Source organism: Haemorhous mexicanus, chromosome 5 (assembly GCF_027477595.1).
Source record: "Haemorhous mexicanus isolate bHaeMex1 chromosome 5, bHaeMex1.pri, whole genome shotgun sequence".
Lineage (NCBI taxonomy): Eukaryota > Metazoa > Chordata > Aves > Passeriformes > Fringillidae > Haemorhous > Haemorhous mexicanus.
In genome coordinates, this window is record NC_082345.1 from 70,654,578 (window position 1) to 70,681,963 (window position 27,386).

The window sequence follows — 27,386 nt, forward strand, 5'->3', positions numbered from 1 at the left end:
TTGTTGTGCTCTGGAGGACTGTGATGGAGGACTGGCAGAGGCACCAGTATCTGAATTATTCTATGTAAAGAAAGGTTAAGTGGAAGAGAAGACAGGTAACTGTCTCCTCAGAGTAATGAACTGGCAATTCACACCTAAGGTCGATACTAAGCAAGGTGCAGAACTACAGTATTGCCTTGTTGTCATTCAGATATTTTTATATGACAGGAAAATTACACTATTTAGGCTGGGGCAGTGCAGGAGAAAATCAAGCTATCATTACCAGTCTCAAGTTTTTTTGTTACCCTTGGACTTGTGTGGGAGAGCAAAAATGCTCTTTCTGTGAGCTGAAAATTATTTACTGTGTGATCATTCGTTCATCATTATTTTCCCTCATGCTGGAGCCCAGTAGTTTAAACTGTATAGTTTAAAAAACTATAATGCCTTCTTGGTAAGGAAAATTCTTGTCTCTGTTCTACCTAAAAAATTACATCAGGAGTGCAATTTTTCACATTCCACAGGGATGGCAATAAGGACTTCACTGACTTCAAAAGGAGCTTTTGGAGCCAAATATTCAGCCAATGCAAGTCTGGCAAGACACACTCAATGAAACAGGGTGGTTTATCCTAGCCAAGGATCTTGCCTTTCTCAAAAGTGAATCTTTCTAGGGTTGTGTAACTTGGTAAATCCAGTTATGATTATTGCCAATGGCAAAACCAAACTATCTCTACACTACTCTGTCTAAAGATCTGAACAGAAAAGGGTGACTAAGGGCAGATTTGCATGCTTGAAAGAGACAGAACTCCAGATAAATGTGGAGTAAGTAGAAAAGATAAGTGAAGCATCCCAGGGGTTAATGTTGAAGCCAGTGATGTGCAGCAGCTTAATTAATGGCCTGGTTAATGAGACAAAGTGCACACTTAACAAATTTACAGGTGTTATAGAATTGGGAGGAGTGATGGATGCACCGGTTGGTTGTGGTGCCATTCAGAAAAACCTCAGCAGGCTGGAAAAATGGGACAACCTCGACCTCATGAAGACACTGAAGGGAAACTCAGAGCCCTGCACACAGAGAGGAACAATTCCACACACCAACACATGCTGGACATGCTGGGGTCCATACAATTGGAAAGCAGCTTGGAGGACCTGTGGGTCCTGTGGACCACCAAGCTGACCATGAACAAATGGTGCACTCTGGTGGCAAACCTGGCTGTTGGTTTCCCCAGCTGCAGTGGGCAGAAGGTGTCCAGCAGGTCCAGGGAGGAGATCCTGCCCCTGTGCTCAGCAATGGGGACACCTCTGGAGTGCTGTGCACAACTCTGTGCTTCTCAGAACAAGACAGACATTGATATTGACACTGGAGGAAGTCCAGCAAAAGGCCATTGAGATGCTTAAGGAGTTGGAGCACCTCCTAAACAGAGAGAGGCTGAGAGAGCTGGGGTTATCCAGCCTGGAGAAAAGAAGGCTCAAGTGACTGAACAAGAAGACACAGACCCATATTGAAGTATAGGAGATTCCATTTAAACTCTTTTACTGTGAGTAAAAGAACCTGTTCTTTCCTGTCATGAAACTGGAACAGGTTGCCCAGAAAGGTTGGGGAGTCTCTGTCTTTAGGGAGAGTCAAAAACACTTCTGGGCATAATCTTGGATCATCTGCAATAACTGACTCTGTTTTGAGGAGGGGATTTAATAGAATAGAATCATAGCATGGCTTTGGATAGAAGGGACTTGAAGGTTATTTTTGTTCCAACCCCTCTGCCCTGGGCAGAGACACCTTCCACTAGACCAGGTTGCTCAGAGCCCCATCCAGCCTGGACTTGAAGAATTCCAAGTCAACTAAAATGTGTCCAGACCTCAACTTCAACTATCCAGTGATTCTGCAACACAAAATCTTCAATGTGAGGAAAATATGATTTAATTTTATAATCTCAGGTTTAATTCCTTCCTGCTAATGTTTTATTATCCCAAAGACATTTGCATTGCAGAATGTCCAAAGCAGAATCTGCATGAGTCGTTCTGGGTTTAAAAATCCCATATGCTGAAATATGGTAACATTTCTCTTTAAAAAGAGGGAGAACACAGACCTGTAGAAATCTACTCCTCTGATAGACAACATCAAGGACAATTTTAAAGAATTTAATGAAGTTTAGGATGACAATATCAGTCAATGTATAATTACAAACTGTAGAAAGCAGAATACTTGATACAAGCTTAATTTGTTAGAACATGTTTTGCAACCATAGAAAATTTACTAGATGTATAGTCAAATTTGGTTGAAGTTAAATTAGGCATGCATCTTGATTCTTGGTTAAATTTTTTCTGCTGCATCCTCCTAAGCGGGTATAAGTAATAATAATAAAAAAGCTGGTACAAGCTGAAGCCTGCAGCTTATATCCCATTATAAATTGCACTTCAGATTTTCTAAACTAATTGTTAAATTTAGAACTAGCAATTAGCACTGCACAACATTTACCAACAGAATTAACTGTATCGCTTGCTATCAAGCTCAATTACATTTTCAAATGTCCCAGATTGGTAACTCTGATGCATTCTAAGAAAATAAAACCTAGAAATAGGCCAACAGCAAATTATTGTGACAAGATTCACAACAGGAAACTTTTTTATTTTTTTTTCCTGTTTCTGCTTTGGGTAAAAGTGCAGTCTTGTGGGTTTAAAATGCAATCTGATCTGAGCAGTGTGAAATTTTATCACAGGTTTGTGGAAATAAAATGTAAATAGTTACTTTATGAGAGTTCCACCACTTGAGAATTGTATGTAGCAACTTGATATTTTGAGCAGTCCTTATTAGCAAGTACATGAACATTGCCAGGAGATGGTACCTGGTGTTGCTTTTAAGTGTGAGAGGGTATGAATCTGAGAACTTCAAAAGATATTCTCAACAAACAGCTAAGCCTACAGAGCAACTCACAGCTGGATTTCCTGCTGTGTTTACTTACTAGAGCCAACCCTTAGGAAGCTTTTGCTCTGAAACTGTATCAAGACTAAAATTCAAAGCCACTTACTCCTGATAAACCATTCAGAAGCACAGAGTTGAACTAAATTCACTTGCTTCCAAGGCAGAAGGAGTGAAAGGCCCTAAAGTTGCAATAAGATGAGCTAGTCATACTTTGATGCAATTTTATCTGCTTGATTACCAGGTTCTCAATGGGAAAGAGCTCTCCACAGATGTTGCTGAGGTGTGTGTCCTTATAGTCATCACAGATATGACACCACCCTCACCTGCCAGATCTTGGTCAACTTGTCACCCACCAAGATTCCCAGGTCTTGCCTGCAGAGCTGCAATCTGCCACATCAGCCCCCAACCTATCCTGGTACTTGGGGTTATCCCTTCCCAGGTGCATGACCCTCCCCTACATGACCCTTGGAGAACATCATTATGTTTCTCTACACCAAGTTCTCCAACCTCCAATCAAGGTCCAACTGAATGGCAGCACAGCCTTCAGGTGTATCAAGCCATTCCCCCCCAGTTTCATGTCACCAGCAAACTTGCTGAGGGTGTGTTTCATCCCCTCATCCAGGCCAAAGGTAAACAAGTGAAATAAGACTGGAAAAGAGAAGCTAAGTAAGTATTGATCCCTGGGGAATGCCACTGACTACAGGCCTCCAGCTGGATTCTGCTCTGCTGATCACAACCCTCTGAGCTCTGCCATTCAGCCTCACTGTCCATTCATCCAACCCTCATTTCCTGAGCTTACCTATGAGGATGTTATGGCAGACAGTGTCAAAATCTTGCTGAAGTTGAGGCAGACAACATGCACTGCCCTCCCTTGACCCATCCTGCCATTCCATCATAGAAGGCTGTCTGGCAGGTCAAGAATGATTTCCCCTTGGTGAATCCATGCTGACTACCCCGATGACCTTTCCTTTATCATGCTTGGTGATGACCTCCAGAACAACCTGGTCTATCACTTTTCCAGGGACGGAGGTGGGGCTGACTGGCTGGTTGGTTCCTGGGTCCTCCTTGCCTGTTCTGAAGATGGGGGTAGCATTGGCCTTCCTCCAGGCATCAGCCACCTCTCCTCTTTGCCATGACATTCAATGATATTTGCAAGTGGCTTAGCAACAACCTCTGCCAGCTCCTTCCACACCTGCGGGTGCATCCACCAGGGCCCATGGATTTATGGGTGTTAGATCTGACCTCTAAGCCAACCCTTCATGACCAAGGGGAAATCTTCCTTTCTCCAGACTTCTTCCCTTATCTCTGATGTCTGAGATTACCAAGGGATGAGCTAATTTTCATTCATAAGTCTTTCAATGTAAAGGGCCAACTGTGTCCCAGGCCTTGTTTATGTTTCCTTTTCATCTTCTACCATCCTTCTCCTTCTCTTCATATCAGGATAGTCCCAATGCCTGTGCCTTTACACCTGGCACTCTTCAATACCTCCATTTTCCTCCACTCCAGATCCCTATGGAAAAAGAAATCTCCACCTTCAAACTTTGATATTCTCTTCCAAATCTTCTGAGTTTAAAAACCTATTCTCACAAAATGAAAAGAAGCCTTATGACCTTATGGGTAACGTCTTTTCCCTTTCTTATCATCTCTTTGTCTTTATACCTATGACCGAGGACTTTTCCAGGATATGACCTCTGGAAGCACATTTTCAAAAAGAGGGATGTGATGCATTTTCCTAAGATTCAATCACTTAAAAGTACCCAAATGTCATGTGTACACTCCAAAGCATAATAACCCTGTTCTGAGTCCCAGAAATACTGATGGAACCTCACATATGATGTGCCATTTTCATATTAAAGATTTATTCAGAAGAAATGTTCTCTACAGTGTGTTTAAAATTTATTTCCATTTTTTTGCCATTGTGTAACACAGGATTTCTCTCCTGTATTAAAATAGTCAATGAATGATGCATGCAATGCAGTAAAAACCTCATTTACTGTTATTCCAAGATGTATTGATTTACATGTGGATCTGTTCAACCCTTTTTAATTTGACCAGACAAAGAAGTTTGGCATGACAACCTTTGGAAGATCATGAGATCTAACTTCAGATGTCTCCAGTGTCAATATCTAAACCCTAACTAATTTCTGTAACCTGACTTAGCGGTTACAGGGAAAAAGACATTATTAGAATGCAGTTCATATCTGGCAGTACATTACAGGATGTGACTCATGCCCTGAAAACAATTTTTTTCTTTTTTTTGAATGTAAAGTGAATTGAGGGTAATTGTCCCAAGAAGCCTACAATTAGCCTGACAAATCCCTCCAAAATTTTTTAAAAGAACGAGCTTACCTAAGAGGACTGTGAGTTCAAAGACAAAAAGAGAAGGTCTGTCAAGTGTTGCATCTAGACAGCACTCACAATTATTTAGGGAGCAAAATGCAAATGGGAAGTTGCAATTTTTGAAGGTTGTCAGAGGTCTACTCATGCGTTTTCCTGAAATCCTAAGCAGTTACTGAAGTTAGAGGTTTAATCTCTTAGAACCATTACACAGATAAAGAAGAGAAACATGCTGTTTCAGAAAGTGGTTTTAGACCAGAACTTTGGCATAAAACCTAAATTTTATACACAGGACCTGCCTCTGGAAGCTCTTTTCTGCTGACTCTGTGAAGTTTGGCATAACTTGACAATTGGCTCAAATTAGATGTCTAATCCATAGACCTGAATCCCACTCTTAACGTGTGTAGGGTGAACATGTGTTTTTTCTTGAGTAAAGACTGATTTTAATAGGGCTTTTCCACCAGAAAATCGAATCCACATTCATAGTTTTATTTTAATCTCTTGGAGTATGGGCCATGCTTTGTCAAAGTCAGGCTGTTAAGAAGAAGGCACCTGTGTCTCCATAGTGCATAATAATATAACTAACTGCCTTTACAATATAGGTAGTTATATTTTATTATTATTATTGTTATTGTTATTATTATTATTATTATTATTATTATTATTATTATTATTATTATTATTATTATTGCTACTACTATTACTATTACTATTCCTCCTATATAATTTTTACCAGAGACCAGAACTTCAATGCAGGATTCTGCTATAAACATGGGTGAAACCCAATAAGCCTTGCAAAGCTACTTTCCTACACTTCTACACAATATACAACAGGAATTTCAGCCTATCATCATCACAACCTGGCAGTAAATTATATTTGAATATTGAGATTTTGTCAGAATACTTTTAAGACTTCAAAACTGCAGGCAGCAGAGTCTAACACATCTGTAGGGAAGATGTGATGGTTAATTACACTCTGAGTATCTTATTTCTACCTCTGAATTTGTCAAGCTTCATCTCCATTGCCTGGATCTTGTTATATACTTTTCTGCTAAATTAAAGAGTCAATGAATATCAGAAATTCTTCCCTCTGCAAGTATTAGACTCTGATCAAGTCAGTTAACTTCCCCTTATTAAGTTAAATAGCTTGAGATTCTCTCACTTTAATTACTTTACAAGTTCAGACTTTACACTAAGTACCTGTTACAGCAATTCAAATCAATGAAAGCCACTAAAAAAAAATGAAGTTACATGCTACAAAAATAAAACAATAAGAATAAAAGAAATCCTTCCTGACCATCTATCTTCTCTTTTCTGAATAAAGGAAAGACAAAATGCGTGTCACACAAGAGAAATGACAATGGTGACAATAAATGACAAGGGGAAGTTTACTGTGTATCCAAACTAAGGAAAGGATAATCAAAAACTAAAGAGAAGAAAGTTAAAATCTGAGAAGGTCAAAATGACAGGAAAACAACATAGAAAAAATAATAGTGTTTTCTGTTCATGAATATTCTCCTCCAACTTATGATGCAATTCTATATCAACGAGTAAAATTTCCTGAGAAGTTTGTGTTTTGTAGAAGTAACATTACAAGGTCCTAGTGTGCAAAAAGGAAAAATGCAACAGTGAGAGAAATTTTAATAAATGAGATATTTTTTCATTCTTTCTAGTAAATGCATTTAAAAAAGCTGAAAATAGTGGGATGATTCAATGAAACTCAGGTTTTGTATGCCTTCAAGATCTTCTGATGGATTGATAGATAGATAGATAGATAGACAGGTAGACAGATAGATAGATAGATAGATAGATAGATAGATAGATAGATAGATAGATGAAACTTAAGTCAACAAAATCAGTGCACTAATTGTAGTGAAATGGAACACGTCTCTGAGTTATTCAAGCTAGAATAGATAAACAGATATGATTACTTAGCTACTGTTGTCTTGGTATCATTAGTCATATTTTTCATAGCTTTGGTTCACAAAGCAGCAATATATTTTCATGAAATCCTAAAGTCAGTTCAAGTAGTTTTGATTTATAATCAGTCAAACCTTGCTATGGGATAAATATTTGAGTCACATGTTTTAATTTGAGTTTCATGAGCGCTTTTCTTTCACTTTTTCCCCATTTTCGTTGGAATGGATAAAGAAGGAGACTGCCTGGGTTACCAGGAGATGCTGCAAGTCAGAGACAAGCAATTATGCCTGAAGAGCACATCATCACAGTGGTGAATCCTAGTAGGGCAATGGATGTTGGGTGCTGGTTTTCCAACAGCTGTGTCCAGAGTCCACAGAAATTAATGGAAAATTTTGAAAAGTGCTGGTTTCAGGGTTTAGCTGTTGGAAATTGCCAAACAAGCCCAAACATCTAGATTAATTTAATGTCTGATATCTCACAAACCAGAATTTACAACACAGTCAGCTAGGACAGAGCTAACGACTCAAAATCCCTCAAAATTCTGAGCCAGTTGAATTTTGGCACCCATAAGCAGCATAGCAGTCCTTGATGGAATTTTTCAGTGGCTTTAGTGTGTGTTTGGAGCAGCAGCAAACCCCACATTTGAACCTGGATAACATTGGCATTATGGTAATGAGGCTCGACGAGCATCTGGGCAGCGATTTGGCTCACGGAAAGGGAAGGTTGGTAGTGAGCAGCCTCAAATGGCTGACCTCGTTTTGACATGCACATTACAAGCCATCATCAAATTTGACTGTAACTAAGTGCCAGGGGCTTCCAACAAGCTGTTCTGAGGTTGTTCATTTGGAGTCCAAAATGAATAACTTTGATATGGCTCATTCCTGCAGTACCACATGTTTTCAAAGCACTAACATGATTTGTAGGAATTTAAAACTGTGCACAGTTGATCACACAGACTGGACTTCCTCCACTCTGTCAAGTAGAGTGATTTGTCCAGAGAGAAGATGTTGGACAAAGTTTGAAGGGAAGTTGCTGATGTTTAAAAGGCAGACTTACAGGGCTTCATTAGTTCATTCTCTGCCAGTGTTTGATTTAAGACCTTCCTACATCAAACACTGATCAGCAAAAATTGTAACATCTGGATTTAATAGTTAACTATACATTCAAGAATATTCTTTATTTTCCATCTCTGGCACTCTTTGGTACTGTCTCTCTATGGGAAGAGCATCAAGATTAGCACATAACGTGACACTAGAAGCTGCTGTTGGAAAACAACAGGAATAATCTAGATAATGCACCAAGAAGATATTTCTATATGTTTTGTGACTGGAGAAAACACACAAATGTGTGATTTTACTTCCATAGAAAATCAAGGGTGTGCTCTTTACATAAACTTTGAAGAAGATTGGAGGATATCAGACACACAATAAACTGGCTTTAAAAAGAGTCAGTATTCACCTCATTGCATTGCATTTAGAAATGCAAGGTAAATTATGTTCAGTTTAAACTACAGGAATCTGCTTCTTAATTTTGAGCTGGGATAGTAGAGACTAATTCTGGGGGCTGCTGTAAGAAGGTGGCATAAATTCTTTTATTATATGAGTACATGACACTAGGTTTCCTAAATAGTACTAGATGTGAATATATGGGCAAAAGAATCAAACTCAAAGATCACCATTGGCTTCAGATTTAGACTTTAAATACTGAAAATATAGAAGTAATCCTATTAAATGTGTTCCCACCCCAGCCAAGGGAGAAGCATTTGGTAAAGTCAGTTCATTCATGTGGGTACAATGGCCTCTTAAATACCCAGAGTGGGCTGAGAAATGAATACCTAAGAGTGGAATCTTCATCTCCCATTGAATCCTTACCAAAAGTTTGCCACAAACCAGAATGAATCATTTACATTAGTGTTTTCACTGTGCACAGACAGGACTAATAATAATAATAATAATAATAATAATAATAATAATAATAATAGTAGTAATAATAATAATGGCAACGATAACAATAAAAATTCTTATGCACATTGTTAAATTGGGGAACAGATTTGTCTACCAGATAATCTGTTCCCCCATTTATAATATATTTGTCTACCAGATAAAGATTATTTGTAGGCTTTTTCCAAACAAGTTTAGCCCTGACACAGAGATAAGTTCAGTTTTTCTGTACAAAACACTCTCTGGACTGTCACGTTTCCTTTGCAGTTATGCTAAACCCAAAGGATGCAGATATTAAATCTCTGCTGCTAATTTTGTTTTTTACTTTGGTTCCATCCTACCCATATCTCTTACTTCTACCATATGTCCATGACCCCGAGTGCAAGAGACCTACAGTAATAAAAATTATTATTAATAACAGTAGGCAGAAGAGAGGTTAACATCAAGAGAGATTTTGGTCAGAAACTGTGCAGCGCTGGGTTCAGCTTAAAAGAGAATAAATCTCCCATATAATAAGCTATATTAGCAACAACAAAAAAAAAAAAATCAAGTAAACATTCATAGATCATGGCTGAACTATGATAATGTAGAGTTGAGAAAATATGGTCTAGTCTGCTTAAAAATCTGGCCATGCTGCTGTGCACTCACAAGTTTCTCAAGCAGGAAATGATGGAAAGCTCCACTGATCTCAAATAACTCAATTGTTTTTCTTTTCTAATCAAATATCTTCATAGTGAGGGACCAAAAATGCATCATTCAGCATGCAATGTGGCTGTGAAAGCATGAAATATGGCACTTCACTGTTAATGTAATATTAAAGATTAAAAATGTTTATTACCTGTTATTCTTCTCTTAATTGTTTTGTGTGGAGAAAAATAGAAGTTGCTGCTTTAATGCATAAAAACCCCACAATGTGCATTCATAGCAGAGAGCAAAGTGTTGGGGCTATGAAAATTATGTAAATGATGAATTCCAGTGAAAGAACTTTCAAACCCTTAGGGTCTTCAAACAGCATTAATTCAAGAAATTAGATACAAAATTTAACTTTTTCATGCTAATAATGATTTCATAAGGAAAAACTCGTTAGTAAAGGTGACAAATATGAAGTTCTATTCAACATTTAAATTCAGGAATCTTAGTATGCGCCCCTGGGATATATTTACTCAGCCAATGACTCTGATGTTATTAAGTAATTTATTTGAGAAAGTCTCCATTCATGAGTTTACATAAGAACAATATCAGGTTTACAAAGGCTTGTGTTGTCAGTTTAGCAAATACCTAATTCACAATGACTTTTGCTTAAGATTTTCATTAGGTTGTTCAATATTGTTTGATCATTTAATGTCAGCTTCATAAGATCATAATTTTCCCATAATATGAAAAGAGGAAATTAAAAGGAGAAATAAATTAAAAAGTACGAACTAAACTTAAATTTAAATCAGCTTTGCCACAAAAGAGTGGAGAGCAGTGTCAGCTCTTGTGATTGTACTTTGCTTGGGTATAAACCATCCACACTTAGCAACTTAAAGTTTTGCTGTGGTATATTTATATGCCAGCAATACCAAAAAATATATTGAAACATGTTGAACATATCAGCATTGAAATGTTGCATTATGGTTCAATTTTTGAGGATTGATCAGTCATGTGACAGTCTCAATTTCTGGCAGCATTAGTTAGGGGGTTCATTAATTAGATAGGAAACAAAAACCATCCTAAATCTCTCAATTTCTATGGCTGTTTGTGCTGTAATCTATGGCCTCCAGCCAGTGTTGAGGAAATGTGCAAATGTAACTAAAAATGACAATTCCTGCATGTCAAGGAGCAGAGAGAAATAGCACAAGATCTGAAAGTTAGGATGGTCAAAATAATCAACAGACTATTTCTCTTCCTACAGAAAAAGCTGGTTCATCAATACAGAACAATTTCCCAGGAAATTAGCTGATTTTACTCAGCTATGCAATGAAATACAGGCAAGCCTTGAAATCTTCATTGTCTCCTGGCTAGATCATTCACCATCACTCCTCAGAGAGCTCCCCGGTCCCCAGCCCCTGTCACAGCCTATGCTGGAGGAGCTTTGATGCAATAATTGTTTGAAATCACTGCTGGTTCCTGTTACAATCTGCCTCCACCAATTTTTCCCCTCCTCAGAATGGTTCTTGCTCTCCCATCACCCTGGTTCCTGCATTCAGGTGTCTTTCCACCCTTGTCTCCAACTTATTCAGGCTAAAAGGGCAGCACCTCAGCCTTGGTGTTTCCATGTGAGAGACTCAGTCTATGCTCCAAGGCTTGTCTCTATCCCTTCATTGCACATCCTAAGAGAGCTGAATCTTAAAGAACAACCTGTCTGTGTGCTAAATGTTTTGCTCTGCAGCAGCGCCAAACCCTGGCCTACATCTGGCCAGGAAGAAAATAATACCCAAATAGAAGGCCACATTGCAGCTATTACTAAATTATGTCACATTTTACTGGAGTATGAAGAATCTGGAGGATCTAATTGAGACATAGGAAGGCTTTTTCTGGCAACAGGTCCCATGGGAAATGAAAATAGGATGTACAAATAGAACATGCAATGGCTGTCTTGTCTGTGACCCATCTTTCCACTAACCTAGATGACTCTTTAATCTTTACCTTCTGTTCTTAACTGAACACATATAGAATGAGAGGGAGCAGGCAGGCCAAGTTAGATTTGGTCATGTTTATTAACACTTGTCATTCAGTTGTAACTACATTTGTGTGTTCTCTGGCAGAGTGGTTCTCTGACATTTTAAGGACTTCTAAAAGGCAGAAGGGCTCTAATCTATATAAAAATAATCTCCACTGGTAAATTGGATAGTCACAGGACAGGAGTGGGTACTCTAAGAGAAATCACAAGGCCTGAAAGGTAATGATCTTGGAAAGGACTTTCTTGCAAGCTAGGAACTCTCAAGAGGAAATCAAAAGTCCTTATTGGAAAACTATGACTAGAGGAGATGAGAAATGATGCAGAATTAGGCAAGGATTCATAAGTAAAGTAGGATGTTGAAACTATGAAGTTATTTTACTGGATCAGTACTAAGGTTCAATTTGTGTAAGAGAGAGAAGGCTGCTAGAGATGATTTCAGATACAGACAGGAGAGACAAGAGGGATTTGGCAGAGTAATCTCTGAAAGAAAGTTAATAAGAGGAAGAAAAAAAAAATCACTATATGCTGTGCTTACAGATAGGTTACCATTCACCAAGAAATACCACCATCCATGTGATTAGTGCTAAAAAATAAAAGCAGGAAGGAAGAAACACAGATGGAATGGGTTTGTGCTTTTGTAATAAAACCCATTCACACATTTAGGAGGATTGGTTTTATTTCTCCAGAAACACCACCCCCAGCAGCAGAAGTTTTTGTTATTAAAGCATTAGGTAAAACTGAAGTTTGCAGCACAAACAGGAGTAGAGGGAACTCTTACAAGTTCATAGAACTTATGAAAACAATGTAATCTGCATAATGTGGGTACCTACAAGGATTGCAGAAAAAGGTAAAGACTCATGATTCCTTTCCCTTCTTCAAGGCTAAAGACTAACTGTTCATGAGACTGGTGGTTTTTGCTACCTTCCTGCTAATATCTTTAACAGCACACATTTAAAATGAAGTTTTTTAATGGCTCTCAAACTTGAGTTGGATGCAATGCTGGTGAGGAAAGATGTTTTCTCATATTTATAACTGATCTCATCCTTATCCTATTCCAACTGGACTGCAAAGAGCTGCTCCTCAGACTCAAGGAGGTAGGATTTATTCAAGTGCAGGAAATTGAGGAACAAGGCCTGACACACCTCTCTTCTCAACAGATTCAATAAAAAGTGCTACTTTAGCATAAGACTTGAAACAGAATCAGCCCCAGCAAGCAATGACTTCTCAGTCTAACTCATTTAAAAACTCAAAGTACAAAAATAATATTTATCCAGTGGATGAAATTGCCAAGTATTTCCCAGCAAAATTAATCCCAAACATTGTTAGACCAGTTTCTCTTACTGGATCAATCAATTGATCTGTCTATATTTATATCTATATATATATAAATACATACATGCCTTCCTAAAAAGGGTTCTGGGGTTTCCAGTAAAGAACACAGCAGTTATTTACAGAAATATGATGTAACCTGGGTGATTAGAGCACGTTATTTAAGGAAACTAGCTATGATTTATAGCAGCAGAAAAATAAGACAAAATTTGTATAACCTACCTCAGCATTAAGTAAGTCATGCATTAATTGTCTCCAAAGTCTGTTCCATTTGTTATCTAACAAGGTATGCTCCATTATTATTTCTATCCAGTTCATTGCTTCATTCTATCTGTTCTTTCAAAATTAGCTTGTCTAATCAGAAACTGCTTTGGCTGGTAGTTCATAAAAAGGACGAATTCTTGTTTACTGAGAAATTAATTGGATTATAATTTTGAAAAGAAAGAAATATAGATTGTAATAAATTATTTCATAAAAAATACATGGGAGTGTGAAAACTAGCAAACCCTAGACAAATTAAAATCTCTAATGAATGAAAAGGCTATAAATAGAACATGCAACTAGAAAGAATAATTCATCATTGTAACTTACCTACTCCTTGCTATTCTGTTGAAAAGAGCTGAATATCTAAGGAAAGAAGAAAAATATGTATTTATCAAATGATGATCAAGAAAATATTTATATTAGCTCTCACTTTTCTTCGAGCTCTTTAGCTCTTGTAAATGTAATTAAACCTTTATTACAGAAAGAAAAAGTAAAATTTAACCACCTTTGTGAGTATACAATTCCATTTCAGTTATTTATTAAATTCTGTTGGCAAATTTGCATGATCATAGGTAGACTAAACTAAAGTTGCATGCATGACTCTATATTTAAGGGAAAACAAGAAAATGCAGAAATTATATTCAAAACACTGAGAAATATACTGGGGCTGTTTATAGAGCTGGTCCATCATGTATGTTTTATTGATTAGCAACATTTAGATTCATATCAAACTGTAGGACTTTTTTTTTTTCCTTACTACCTAAAAATATTTTGTTGCTAATCCTGCTCTTTTTTTGTATGTATGATTTAAATTGCTTTTACCTAAAACAAGTAAAACAATGAGTATTGAAGTTATAAGAAGTAATGGACATGAACTATGAAAATTGTGTAAATGAAAATAAAACATACAAAAGAATGTGTGAAACTGCAGTAAAGAAGATTTTACAAGTTAGAATATACATGATATTATATTATATTATGTTATGTTATGTTATGTTATATTATGTTATGCTATATTATGTTATGTTATGTTATGTTATGTTATGTTATGTTATGTTATATTATATTATATACTGTTACATACAGTAGAAAAATTGAGTGATGTAAAATTCTGAAGTACTAGGAAAAACTTGTACTCTCAGCTCTCACCTCTTCAGCTGATTAACAACTTGAGTTCTTTCTGTTTGTAGATCTAACAGAAAAATACAAAATTAAATTAAATACACTAAATTATGTGAGCTAAATTGTTATAGATTTACATTTATTTAGCCTGATTTTATTTATCTGAAAATCATTCAGGTTTTCCTTTTATTTGAATTGCATTTATGATACCAATTCAAGCTTTGATCTTAAATTACACTTTTGGGGCCTGAAGTAATAACAATTTTGGATTACAAGGATCCAGTTCTTATCTACATACCAAACAGGTTGTTTATAGTGCAGTTTGTTCAGTGAATATACTCAAATTTAGCACAGGGAGATTGATAAAGGTAATCAGCAAATACCATATTGGCTTAGAATAAAGATGAAAGCAAAATGCACCTGACTCAGTAAAGATAGGAGTTAAATGCCAGATTATCCACAAAAGTGTGTCAGTAAGAGGAATTTCATGCATGACAGATGCTAGAATGGGCATTAAAATGGTCAGGACAAAAATCATTAGGTGCCCCAATAATGCATATTGGGCTAAAGCAAATGTAGGATGTCACAGGCAAATTCCCACCAACTTCAAAAAGTTATTTGCATGCTCAAAGTTGTGCTTATATGTGAATGAGATAAAAACATTAGGCAGGTTATTAATACTCACTTGAGGTGTCTACTCTGTGTTTAGAAAGCAAAACCTTATCATGCTGCCAACACCATGAAACTCAAAAGGTGTCATGAAATGATGGAATTTTATTTCTTTCAAAGAAAAATGTAGCTACAGAGGATGATAGCCATAACCCAGGTCCTACACAGTCCTTGCCCATCACAGCTGCAAGGAAAGAAAATTATTGATGTACTGAGAGGTAGGTGCTGCTACTTTTCCTATGGTGACTGATGTGGAGCTTCATTGAAGAAAATTATATTCTAGAATCACAGAATGGTTTGGGGTGGAAAGGACTTTTAAAATTCATCTGCTCCAACTTCTTTGCAATGAGCAGGGACACCTTCAACTGGATCAGGCTGCTCAGAGTCCAGAGCAACCTGGCCTTGAATGCTTCCAGGGATGGCATTAATCCCTCTTGAAAAAGAAGTTTTGGTACCAGAACCAATGGCTACTTAGGAGAATGTAGGGATTGAATAGCATTTGGGTATGAGCAACACAGAAAAATCACTATTGTTCAGTCAATGTGAAATATTTAAAGCAGAGAATTTCCATTCATTCATCTAAATACAGAGTAGCCTTGCACCTGCTCTCCAGATTCAGATCATGTGGGAAAGAAGTTTGACAGTGATGTAGAGACTCTCAGGCTGCCACAGTCATCAGCTTTAGGTTTCTGACTTAGGAGAGGGAAAGCATAATCCTACTTGAATATGCAGTCCATGAAAATCCTCAGCTAAACATTGGTGATAGGAAGTCCCAAAATGCAAAGTAAACTGTGACAAACATCACAAATGTTTAGAATTTTGCTGTTTGCGTTGAAGTGATCCAAGATGAGCATGCCAAAAACAAGGGTGAAACGACCAAGGATTTTATTACTGAAAAAGTAATATTAACCTCAGAATTATTGGCATATGTTTTTTAGACTGGTGGGGTTTTTATATTTTTATGTTTGGGTATGCACTGTTGTGGCTTGAAAATTTCCCAAAATTAAATCTTCTGGTGTGGTGCCTGTGTGCTGTTGCCTTGATTAATTAAGTGAGCCATGAACCAAAAGTCCTTTTTCCTCCCCCACTGACTGTTCACTTCATGTGTATCCATTTCTTGTCTTTCCCATTTGCCTCCTGTCTGCCTGCTGTGCCCTTTCAAGTCCTGCAGGGTCCATCCCCTTCCTTGCCTGCCCACACAGAACCAGGCTCTCAAAAGGGCTCTTCAATACCACCATAATGAAGGTTAAACCAAGATAAATAAAAGCCCCCACAAACCATCTGTGAACTGATTCCTGTGGTGCAGTCCCAGTCTTTGACCAACTCACATCAGAAATCAGATGAAAGCATAATCTACATATTTAAAAAATTAAATTAGATCAATTTTTTTTAAAACCTGGATAATTTGAGACTCTGAGGATTCCTTGAACAACAGCTCTACAACAAATTGATCTGTCTGCCTAATACATTCAAAAAATTGATTTTCTTTTCCTGAATGGAAACATTTCTTTGAAAAGAATGAATTCAATTTGTGACACACTCTGTGAGTGTTCTGCATCTGATTCTGAGGTTTTAGAATCTTTTAAATCAATAATAAAACCATTTTAATTTGGTTTAGCTTTGTAGGGCATGTGTACTTGTAATTTTCAAAGATTATGAGATAAGGAAGTGGTCCAGGACTAAGCCCTCTGTGTCATCTGACTTCTAGTTTGTCTGTTTTGGGCTTCTCAGTCTGTCTGATCAGAAAATTCCTGGGTTTGAACCAACCTTCACAGTTCAGACAAACAGAGTCAGACTTTTGCTCCGAACTGTCTGAGACTACCAGTCTGTGAAGAAAAATCATCATGTCATTATAAAACAACAGATACAGTCCAATAACAAATCTGGAGATTTAAACCTATAAAGCTTGGGGCTACAACCACTACCTCACTAGTGAGCTCTGTAATATCCCATTCCCATATCTCCTTCTTCAACAATTTATTCTTGCTCCAGGTGAGCTTTAAGAAATTCTTCAGCAGCACTAAAAGCTTCATGCAGTTCAGGGACATAACAGGTTAGCTAGTCTGGGCTATAGGTATTTCAAGATAACCCCTTTGTGTTGGCACCATAGTTATTTATTGATGCCTGAAATCCCTTTCCCTTCAAGAGTTCCTTCACCAGAACCCTGTGCAGCACCAGTGATGCCAGAGGACATGGTCTCAAGCTGCACCAGGGGAGGTTCAGATTGGACATCAAGAAGAATTTCTTCACAGAAATGGTGGTCAAGCACTGGAAAGGATTGCTCAGGGAAGTGGTGGACTCACTATCTCCCTGGGAGTGTCTAAGAAATGACTCAGCATGGCACTAAGTGCTATGGTTTAGTTGACACAGTGTTGTTTGCTCAAAGGTTGGGCTCGATGATCTCAGAGATATTTCCCAACCTTTAGTCTATAACTCTAAGATGCACTGTAATGTCCAGCTGAGATAGTCTGGTTACTTTTGGCTATCAGAGCTCACTGATTGAGAATCTTTGATTCAATTTAGTCACTCAATTACATAATTCTTAGAACTGCAGGGAAAAAAGTAGGGTGGAAGGAACCTCTTGAAATCATCAGGTCCAATGCTCACATGCTGCTGCCAGTGAATGAAGGCTCTTTGAGAAACTTTCACAGAATTTGACTCTAAGCACAGCTTTAATGCAAATTAAAATGTGTTAATCTGTCCTGATGGTGATTTAAGAGTATTTTCCTCCTTTTACAAGAGTGCAGTGTGCAGAAGGTCAGATTACATGTGTCAGCTGGCCAGAAGTGTGGCAGCCACCTGCAGTCCCCTGGGCACAGGCAGACACATCAGCATGTCCACAGCCAGCACCCTGGGAGCCCAGGAATGAGTTCTCAGGCTGCACAAAAGACATTTCACACTGCTAATAATCCATAGCTAGAGGTAAAGGTTAAATGCTGAGCATTATTGGGATACAGTCCTTTATACTTCACTTAACTAATTGAATTTGTTTAATTAACAATTTACACACCTGGAGAGAAATATAAAATCTATTGTGCTGTTTGGCATTCTGCCTAAATTGGAAATTACCTATACATCCTCTAGTCCATATTAAATGGGATTTACTTTGGATACAATTGCTATTAACAATTAGATAGGGATTTTTTTTTTTTTTTTTTTGAGCTCCCTTTTCTAGACTGGCACTCTGGTAAATTTTTTTATCCTTACACACACCTGAAAATAAATGAAATCCAGAAAAGTTAGATGAAAGTATTTTTATTATTGATTTTAAATTGTGCTTCTCTGTGCATAACGTAATTTTTCACCCAGATACAAAAATGAGAGACAGAAACTTGCCAGCCTATTTCACATTCGAAGCAGACACACCAGAGTCACAAAACCAGATTGTTTTGCCCATAACTGGAAGGCTGAAGAGCAAAATCTCATTAAGATTGGTATATGGAAGGAGGTTTACAAGCCATGCATATCCATGAACAGGTTAGTTTAAATGCCTGAGAAATAGATGGCTTTTCAAATATGTGGCTGACAGTCATGGGTTCAGAAATACAAACTAAGATGAACTAAAAACTTGATACTCAGAAATAGATCTGTCTGGGAAATGGTGTTATGGAGAAATGAATCTGCATTCCAGGAAGACTGCTTAAAACCAGTTCTGATCTTCCCATGATTTGGTAACATGGGTTTATCCTGGCATCCCAGTGGATTTGGGTCTGATGCATTTGTTCTCACACGGCACCTCTGAAAATCTGATTTGCATGAAGTAATGCTTGCCTAAGGTATTTAAAAGATTTGTCAACAGGAGGAATATTACTGCTGAAGGAATATTCAAAAGGCTTAGGCTTTCATGCAGTACACTCTGTAAAATCAGGCTTGCTCATGAAAGTAAAGCACATCTTTGCAGTGGTTATTTCCAACAGCAAGTAGTTGGTGCCATTTTCTGATTTTGTTGGTTACAATTGTCTGCTATAGATATTATTTGCCCCTCTTGCTTGCTAAACCTTCCCAATGCCAGGTAACTGCATCATGCAGAGGAGAGGTTGGAAACAGAACTTACCCTTAATGTTTGCTGCCAGCCCTTAGGCTTCTCCTGAAAGCCAGGAGGAAAAAAACCCAAGACTAGGTTCTAATGGCCTTGGTTTTATAGTTTGGACTGGTATCTCATGGGTATTTACTCAATAATTCATCTGGAAAATGAAGAATTACCTTATTGAATGAATCACTAAGCAGTTAGTTGTTGGCCTGTATCCTCTGATAAGACCACATTGGCCTTGAGTGGATACTGAAAATAGCATAGATGTATTAAGTAATTTATTTAATTATTAATTCAAAAGTAGAACATTAATAGAAAAATCAACACAAGCTATTGCTATGAAGATATAAGCAATCAAAATATTCTGGTTTTATACTGAATAACTTCCTAATAAACAGCACACAGACCAAATATAGAAGAACAAAATACACAAAATCATTGCAAATTAAGTCCATTTTTCAATAGCTTTGTCACATATGAACTCAGGTATGTTTGAGCTTTGCAGTCATTGTAGTGCATTCAAAAAAATAATACTGCAAAAATTTCCATGACTTTAATAGAATCTCTATTGTATTAGGAAGTGAACTCTCCAGTGGCCAAAATAATATCTGTAAATACCCATGAATTTTAAACCAAAACGTGGCAACCTGGCATGATTAAAAGCTTTAGATTCTCAAAGAGCAACATGACTAAAGTAGGACTGTAGCTTTGAGTGGCACCTCACTGGTTTCATTTGCCAGTATTGTTATTTTCCAAGGTAATATTTGATTTACAAGAAAAATGCTTTTAAGTCCCACAGTAAGTCCTACAATGTATCCACAAGTATAAAACCCTCAAATTGCCATCATTTGTCAAATGCTAAAGCCATACCTGAGACTATTCAGTGGCAAAGTAGGAATCTAATGATGTCAGCAGGAAGGAGGGAGGTTAGATTTATAGAGGTTTTAGAGGCGAGACCTCTTGTCTCTCCTCCCTTGTCCCCCCTCTGACTCCCTTTAATTCAGCACTTTCACCACAGTAATGCAGTTAAGCTTCAGTTTATGGTACAGAAGCCTCATAAGTCCAGTCCCCCTGATTTCATTGAAAGCTCTCTCACGTTAGTAATTTGAATTGATTTTAAATTCCAAATTATTGTGAAGACGTTGAAATGCAGAGCTTTAATGTTAACCCAACTCTCTCCTTATGCTGCTCTTTCCCTCCCAAACTGTCATGGTTTTTCCCTTGCTTACACAATAGTTGCCTCTATTTTTTTTTTTTTTCCTGGCTATAGCTAAGGTTTGAACACAGAAGGAAGACATTTCTGGATGGAAATAATAATGAATGAAACCAGGATTTGAAATAAATTAAAGGGAACAACACTTTGTGGATAGGGATTACTCCTAACTAATGTTTTCTATTTTTATTTACTTAATATGATTTCAAGTTTTAAAATAAAAAGTAAAAAAACCTTAGGTGGTCATTCACAGACTGTGGTCATGGGAGTATCCTAGCACAGAACTGTTTTAGTCACCATTGTTCAAGAGCTGTGGAGTGCCAGGTGCAAAAATCTGATTGCCCTCAATAAACTAACTGTTGTTTTTAGCAGTTAACTTCATTTTGTAAAGATCCTAGCTCAAGTAGAGTCAAGGTTTTGTCTACCATTTGTTTCAAGAGTCTGGATCAGATCCTTAAATCAGAGCCAAATGTGAATAAAAGCAGTAAATTCTTTGGCAATAAATCCTCAGTAATCTGCATTACTCAAAGATGGGACCTGCTGGAACATCTTCATAACATTCTTTTGCCTTCCTTCCCCTCATGTGCAGCATATTGCAGTAATCAATTAACATGATGGAATATTCCTGTGCTGAGACCTTCTTGTAACTCCCATATGGTCAGAATTTAATCTTAATAGCACAGGTTTTTGTTGGTTTTTTTTTTAGAAGCTGAACTCATCCTGCACATTAGTGATGATGGAAAAGTAAGATTTCAGAGTGATATTGTGGTTTTCAATGTGTTGGTGTTGAATATTTTGGAGAAGTTAGGTACTCAGACAGGACTGAGCATTGTTCATCTGAATGCAAACCACCAAAGGGGCAAACAGAAATGGAGGTGCCCATTTCTATCTCTTGCACTTGAAAATGGCCTTGCTGTACCTCTTTGGAGAAAACATATATAAGCAAAGTTGTTCTCTGGATCTTGTTTAAATAATTTACTGTTGCACATCTCAATGCACTCTTTGTTTGCCTTTGTAACTCAAAAGACTGATTCCACTGTAACAAAGTAGGAAATTCTGGCTTATAACCTGAGTAATACCAGATAGACCTCGGTTCAGACAAAGAAAGGACAGTAGCTGATCTTGTGTCTCTTTCTGATTTTAAGGGTTCTCTAGAAGAGTTTAAAAGTGTTGCAGAAAGTCAACTGGAAGTGTGTCTGAGTGCATTCACCATGATTATAAAGTTGAATCCCTGGAGGATCACAACTCTGCAACCAGTAATGTCAAAGCTGCCTGACCAAATTCCTCTGTAGGAGTGGTAGAAATTGAATTTAATGTACTCAGTATACAACAGTCTTGTAATAAAACTGATTACAAACAAATTCTGATTTTTTTAAAGCTTAATATCAAGTTGGCCTGCCATGTTCTTTAGTTTTTTTCTTTATTCAACCAGAAAATACAACACAATCCCTGCTGTTCTTTCTGAATAGGTATGGGGAGGTGGAGAAATTGCTTGGTCCATGTATATTCCAGCAGAGGGTGGCAGTACACTACCACACTCCCACAGTAAAGGAAAAGTTGTGCAGTAATATTTATGCCTCGTGTCTTCAAGGGAAGAATACATCCTGCAGATGAATATGTTTTGAGAGATGGGAGATGTGAATTGGACTGGGAAAGTAATCCCCAAATCGCTTCAGTGACCTTGCTCAATCCACTCAATCTCCATCTCTCTTTCATCTGAAATATTTTTCTTCTGTAATTACCATCAGCTGATGACTACAAACCATGATAAAGCTCCCGAGAATAATCGCCTACGAGAATGAATATGGATATCTGAAAATGGGAATCTCTCCTGATTAACTGATGATACCAGAACCATTAACTTCATCACTAACAGCAGAACAGTCACCAACAGTGTTAAGCAGGATAAACTCTAGAAGGCTAAAAGGGGCACTCTGTGACAGGAAGGATTTCCATGCCACCATGGACATGCTAATGGTCTCCTGCCTTTCGTCAGTCCAGTTTTGCTACTTTGTTAGTAGAGTACTCTTCTAAATTTGAAATACCTTGTCATCTCTTCAGCAGAATGTGGATTTCTCTGTTACTGTCTTAGACTTCCCTTCAGCTTTTATTTTCTTAAATCCTTTTTTTTTTTTTTTTTTTTAAATAGAAAGCAGTTGAGAAATTGTTCATGGGCCAGCAAAAGAGGCAGGGTGTATTTTTTTCCTTTTGGAAAAATCTTCTGGTCGACAGAAAAAGTAGCAACTGGTGCAGCCTACATTAAATTACTGCAGTAAAAATACTTTAACACATTGTCAAACTTCAGACCTTGGTGACTCAAGTTTCTATATTTTTTGGATGTGAAGAAATTTCAATGTAAGAAGAAATCAGTGCATAATAGGAAGGAAGACTCCTTCATTATGCAAATAATGAAAAATTATTTGTATACAGAGCATGATTTCTTTAATGCGCTTTTATTTCCCCTCAAGAATTTAAACCAAAGGATTATGCAGGTCAAGAAGAACTTGAAGAACAAAAGCCATTCATGATCAAGCTCTCAATATGGTCTTACATTAGTAAAAACATTTGAATAACATTTTATAATAGTAATCTAAGTAGCTTATGTTAACTTCTCTAGTAACTAAAGCCAAGAATAATTTTTGTGCATTCTTTCAGTAGACATTCATTATTTAAATATGCAAAATATGGAGGCAGTCTTCTAGAACTTCTTTTTTATCAAGCGGAAAGAAGCTGGAAATGATGCCAGGAAATTTAGGTGAGGAATAACATGCCCCTTCTCAAAAATAAGAGATTTTTTCAGAGAATTAAGGGAATCAAATATTTCCAGTCAAAATGGTTGTCAATAATAATTCCTTATCTTGATCTACCTTAGTAGATCAAAGTGTTTGAGACACTTAAGAGTAACCTTCTTACCTGTGAGTAGCTTCCTCTATAACTTCTGGTAGCATCCCCAGCTATTCCTACAGGAGGTGACATAATTTTCAGCAGGGTTTTTAACTGGCAATTAACAAGCATTAAATGATGAAATGCGGAAAAAAAATCCATGGTGATCAGAAGCTCAAAAACATTGTCTGGTTATCATTAAGATTACTTTATGTATCAGTTTCGGAGTCTTTAAGGGAGGGGGGAACAGGATGTGCAGTGCTGGAGTCCTTAATGGCTCCTCTACACTATTGAACCCTACCTGGTTAATAGAAAACCTTGTAGCAAAATTTCATTGAAGAATAAACAGGACTATAGGAGAAAAAGGAATTTTTAGAACATTCATTTTGATGAAATGAAAAATAACTGGGAAAGAGTGAAAGTTTCTTGAGAAGAACCAGCTTGTCTCATAGCAGAATAGATTAAAAATCTGTTTCACTCATATAACTCTGAAAACCCATGATTGAAAACTCTAGCCTTGAGAAGTTACAATACATCATGAGAAAAAGGTGAGTCAACGTGTAATGTTTCAATTATAGGGTTCTCAGGAGTACACAGGTGGTATAATAAATAAGGTCATGGTCTTTCCATCAGCAGTATCCCTGGTATGTCTGCAGTTGCCTTGAATGAGAAGCAATAATATTTTCTGATTGTTAAAAGTCCAAAGTTCAGAGGAGATCAATCTAATATTCTGAAAGGTAAATAAAGATTTGTTGTGTAATGAGTACTTATGGTATTTCCATGATCTGGTCTGTGTGGTGGTCATCTGGACCATGGGGGTGATCAATATATGCAATATATTGGTAATAGTGACTTTTAAAATATCCTCCCCACCATGCAATGGCATTATTATTTTAAACAAGTGGTTCTAAACCTAGATTTCTTTTTTCCCCTCCCATTCTTGACCTTCTTGTGATAGATCAACATATTCAATAGGTTACCAGTATGGCTACACACCAAACCTGCTAGATTTTGCCCTGACCTGAGAGTTTGTGGAGCTGATTCTATTCCCAGCTTTGCCATCATCTTTACTTGTTAGACCATTCCTCTCATCTTTCTACATCTGTATTCTGCCTCCACAGCTTTTATTCCCCAGTTTGCTTTATCTGTTTAGACAAGAGCTCCTACAGGCTCTTGTTTTTTTACTGCTGTTGAGGTTTTGGCCTGAGCCAAAACTAATATTCAGAGCCTTGAAAGGAAATTTCCATTAGGAATTTCAAATGATTGTAAGTTCAAGTAATTCCTTGATTTCTTCAGATCATGTGCATCTTTTACTTATCTTTTACATGCTGACCAACACAATGTAGTAACAAATGTGAAATGTGTTACTGATGTGACAGAGCATTTGCTGACACAAAATATATTCAAGGGTGGACAGTGCTCCAGTGGAATAAGAATGTGACTTTTAAGGGCCCTACAATTAAAGAATCACCTTGAGAAAACATCTGCTTGACTAGAAAGGTAGGAACAGACTAAGGAAAGAAGTGCTAGAGAATCTTCATTTTCCATTCCTATCGCAGATTTCTTTATTTCCTAGACACTGAGCAAATTCCAAAAGGAAAATCACCCATAGTAAGGGAGTAGCAAAACTGGCATTGAAGGAGCACAAACTCACTTTAGCATAAACAGCCTAACAAGGAGATCTGCACTGGTGGTTCAATCTAAGAGTCTGCAGGTCATTTATACAAGGGACTCCAGACAGGAGGGGCTCAGGGTCCATGGCTATCCAAGCACTGTGGTAATCTATTTTATCTTCCTTTTCTGGTGTCTTCTGCCCCTGTTAACTCTGATGTTAAACTGGAAAATTCCTTGAAGTACCACCCTCTACTTTTTTCTCAGTAGTTCTTGGTAGCAAACCTCTGGAACATGACTGCTTCTCTTCTTTAGTGGACATTACACCTAGATAAACTACTCCCAGAAGATTTGTAGTAGGACATGCAACAACTTTAAGGAAAAACAACAATGTCATTTCAATTCTTTAACTTTCAAAATGGTGAATACAAGATAGATAGGATTTTCAACCTCCCCATACCTAATCAATTCCTAGCAAATGTAGTTGGCACATTATTTTGAGGATATTTTCAATGTATTCAGATACATTTGTCAGTCAGATTACTCATTGAATACACACACCTGATATGGATTATTACTGAAGGAATCTTATTATCTTTTTCATTTCCTGATCTTGTGCCGTAAAATTCCTAACCTAAATGCTGTAGTAATGTAATTTTTTTTTTCATTTTAAAATTTTATCCTAATTTAAAATGCAGTTAAAGAAGTCTTTGGGATTTATACAGTAAGCTAATACTATGGACAGATCCAGTGTCCTTTTACCTCTAAGGCTCTTCTCTACTGAGTTAGCAAATGAGAGGGTGCTTTTAATCACCTATTTAAGCTAGGAGAGTATCCTGAGAGTTAATTGCTATTATATCATCATTCAGGACAAAGGAAAAACAACATTATTTTGTAATCATTGGTCTTCTATATCATTAAATTCAAAATGTTCTTAATTAGGCACAGAACTAGACATGCTTAATACAACTGTGCGGCACTATCAGATTTTGCAGCTACTCTTCCCCTGCCTTGCCTGCTGCAGAAGGGGAGCAAGCTCTTTTGTTCAATGAAAAATGCCCATCAAAACTCAGAGAAAGCCAATAGAGATGGTGTTGTCCAACTTTATCTACCTGTCATTAAGATTTTTGAAAAGAGACAAAAACGTTGCATTCCCTTTGACATAGTCTAAATCATTACAGATTTGTTGACACTCACACGGTTGCTTTGGTGGCAATAGAGGAAAGTTTTCAAAGTGGTTGTCAGACAAGAGGAAGATGTATTTGTGAATGGAAAAGACAAAAGGGAAAATAGATTTACAGAATATACAGAAAGATGCTTTCATTTATTTTTTCCCCTTTGTGTGTTTTTTTAACTAAGAAATGCCACAAGCTCTAAAGAAATGTATGAGACAAATGCAAGCAAACGGCTCATAAAAATCCATTTTTTTAAATTTCTGTTCCAGGAGCACCTTCCTCAACACAGGGGTGTTAATTTCATCTGGTTGACAGCTGTGGGAAATAACCTATGTATTTAAGCAGCAAAACCAGAGATAGGAACATTCACATAATGAAATCTATTTTCTATTTGAATCTAAAGTCCAAGTGCTGTCCCTTTAAAGGAGACCTTGCTATCTTGATAAAGAAAACTAATGACGTGGCCTTTCTGGGGCTAGCCACATAATAGCCATGGTGACAAGGACCTCTATCACAGAATAAAGCAGAAGATAAATGAGATTTTTCTAATATCCATTTCACCCATTGTTCACAAGTGTCATGCGATACAGCTTCTATTTATCATGAGATAGTAGATACTGGGCACTATTTTGTAAAGGAAACCTAAATTACAACATTGTGTTATTAAAAGCCTGTAAATACTCTTTACTCCCTCCTGTTCATTTTGTAACTGTGACAAAACAAGTGGGTTTTGTTTTATTATTCTTATGTTTTATTTATTTAAAGGACCTAAAGGACATTTCTTATATTTATACTGGATGTCCACACAGCTTTTAGCAATAAAATGAGAATACATGTTTCAGTCAGCTTGCCTGAAAACTAGTCCCACTTGCCCTAAAAAGAAGGGTATTTCTCCTAGACTTCCTTCTCTCAGCTCTCTAGATTTCTTTACAGAATCACAGCACCACAGAATGGGTCAGGTTGGAAGGGGCGACAGTGGCTCATCTGGTCCAACCTCCTTGCTCATGCAAGCTTATCCCAGAGCACAGGCACAGGGATGTGTCCAGACACTTCTGGAATATCTCCAGCAGGGGAGACTCCACAGCCTCTGTGCACAATCTGCTCCAGTGCTCCGTCACTGCTCAGGACAGAAGTTCTTCCTCATGTTCAGGAGGAACTTCCTGGGCATCAGTTTCTTCCTGGGCATTGATTTCTGCCCTTTGCATCTTGTCAAATTGCTCAGCACCACCGAGCAGAGCCTGGATCCATCCTCTGACATCTCACTGCAGATGCTGAGAGATGTGGATGATGTCCCCTCTCAGCCGCCTCTTCTTGAACTTGAGCAGACCAAGCTCC

General features: G+C 37.4%; 1 protein-coding gene across 2 annotated transcripts in view; it reads right to left on the bottom strand.

The window, feature by feature from the left end:
- The window catches only part of CELF2 (CUGBP Elav-like family member 2), a 547,081-nt gene that overhangs the window by 436,736 nt on the left and 82,959 nt on the right, over positions 1-27,386 (bottom strand). Inside the window, exons 2-3 of one of the 2 annotated variants that reach the window (XM_059847525.1) lie at positions 14,498-14,540; positions 13,676-13,711 (exon numbers count right to left, since the gene is read on the bottom strand). The gene's annotated coding sequence lies outside the window, so the exon portion shown is untranslated. The remainder of the gene's footprint in view (positions 1-13,675; positions 13,712-14,497; positions 14,541-27,386) is intronic. The other variant, XM_059847526.1, reaches the window with a different exon arrangement.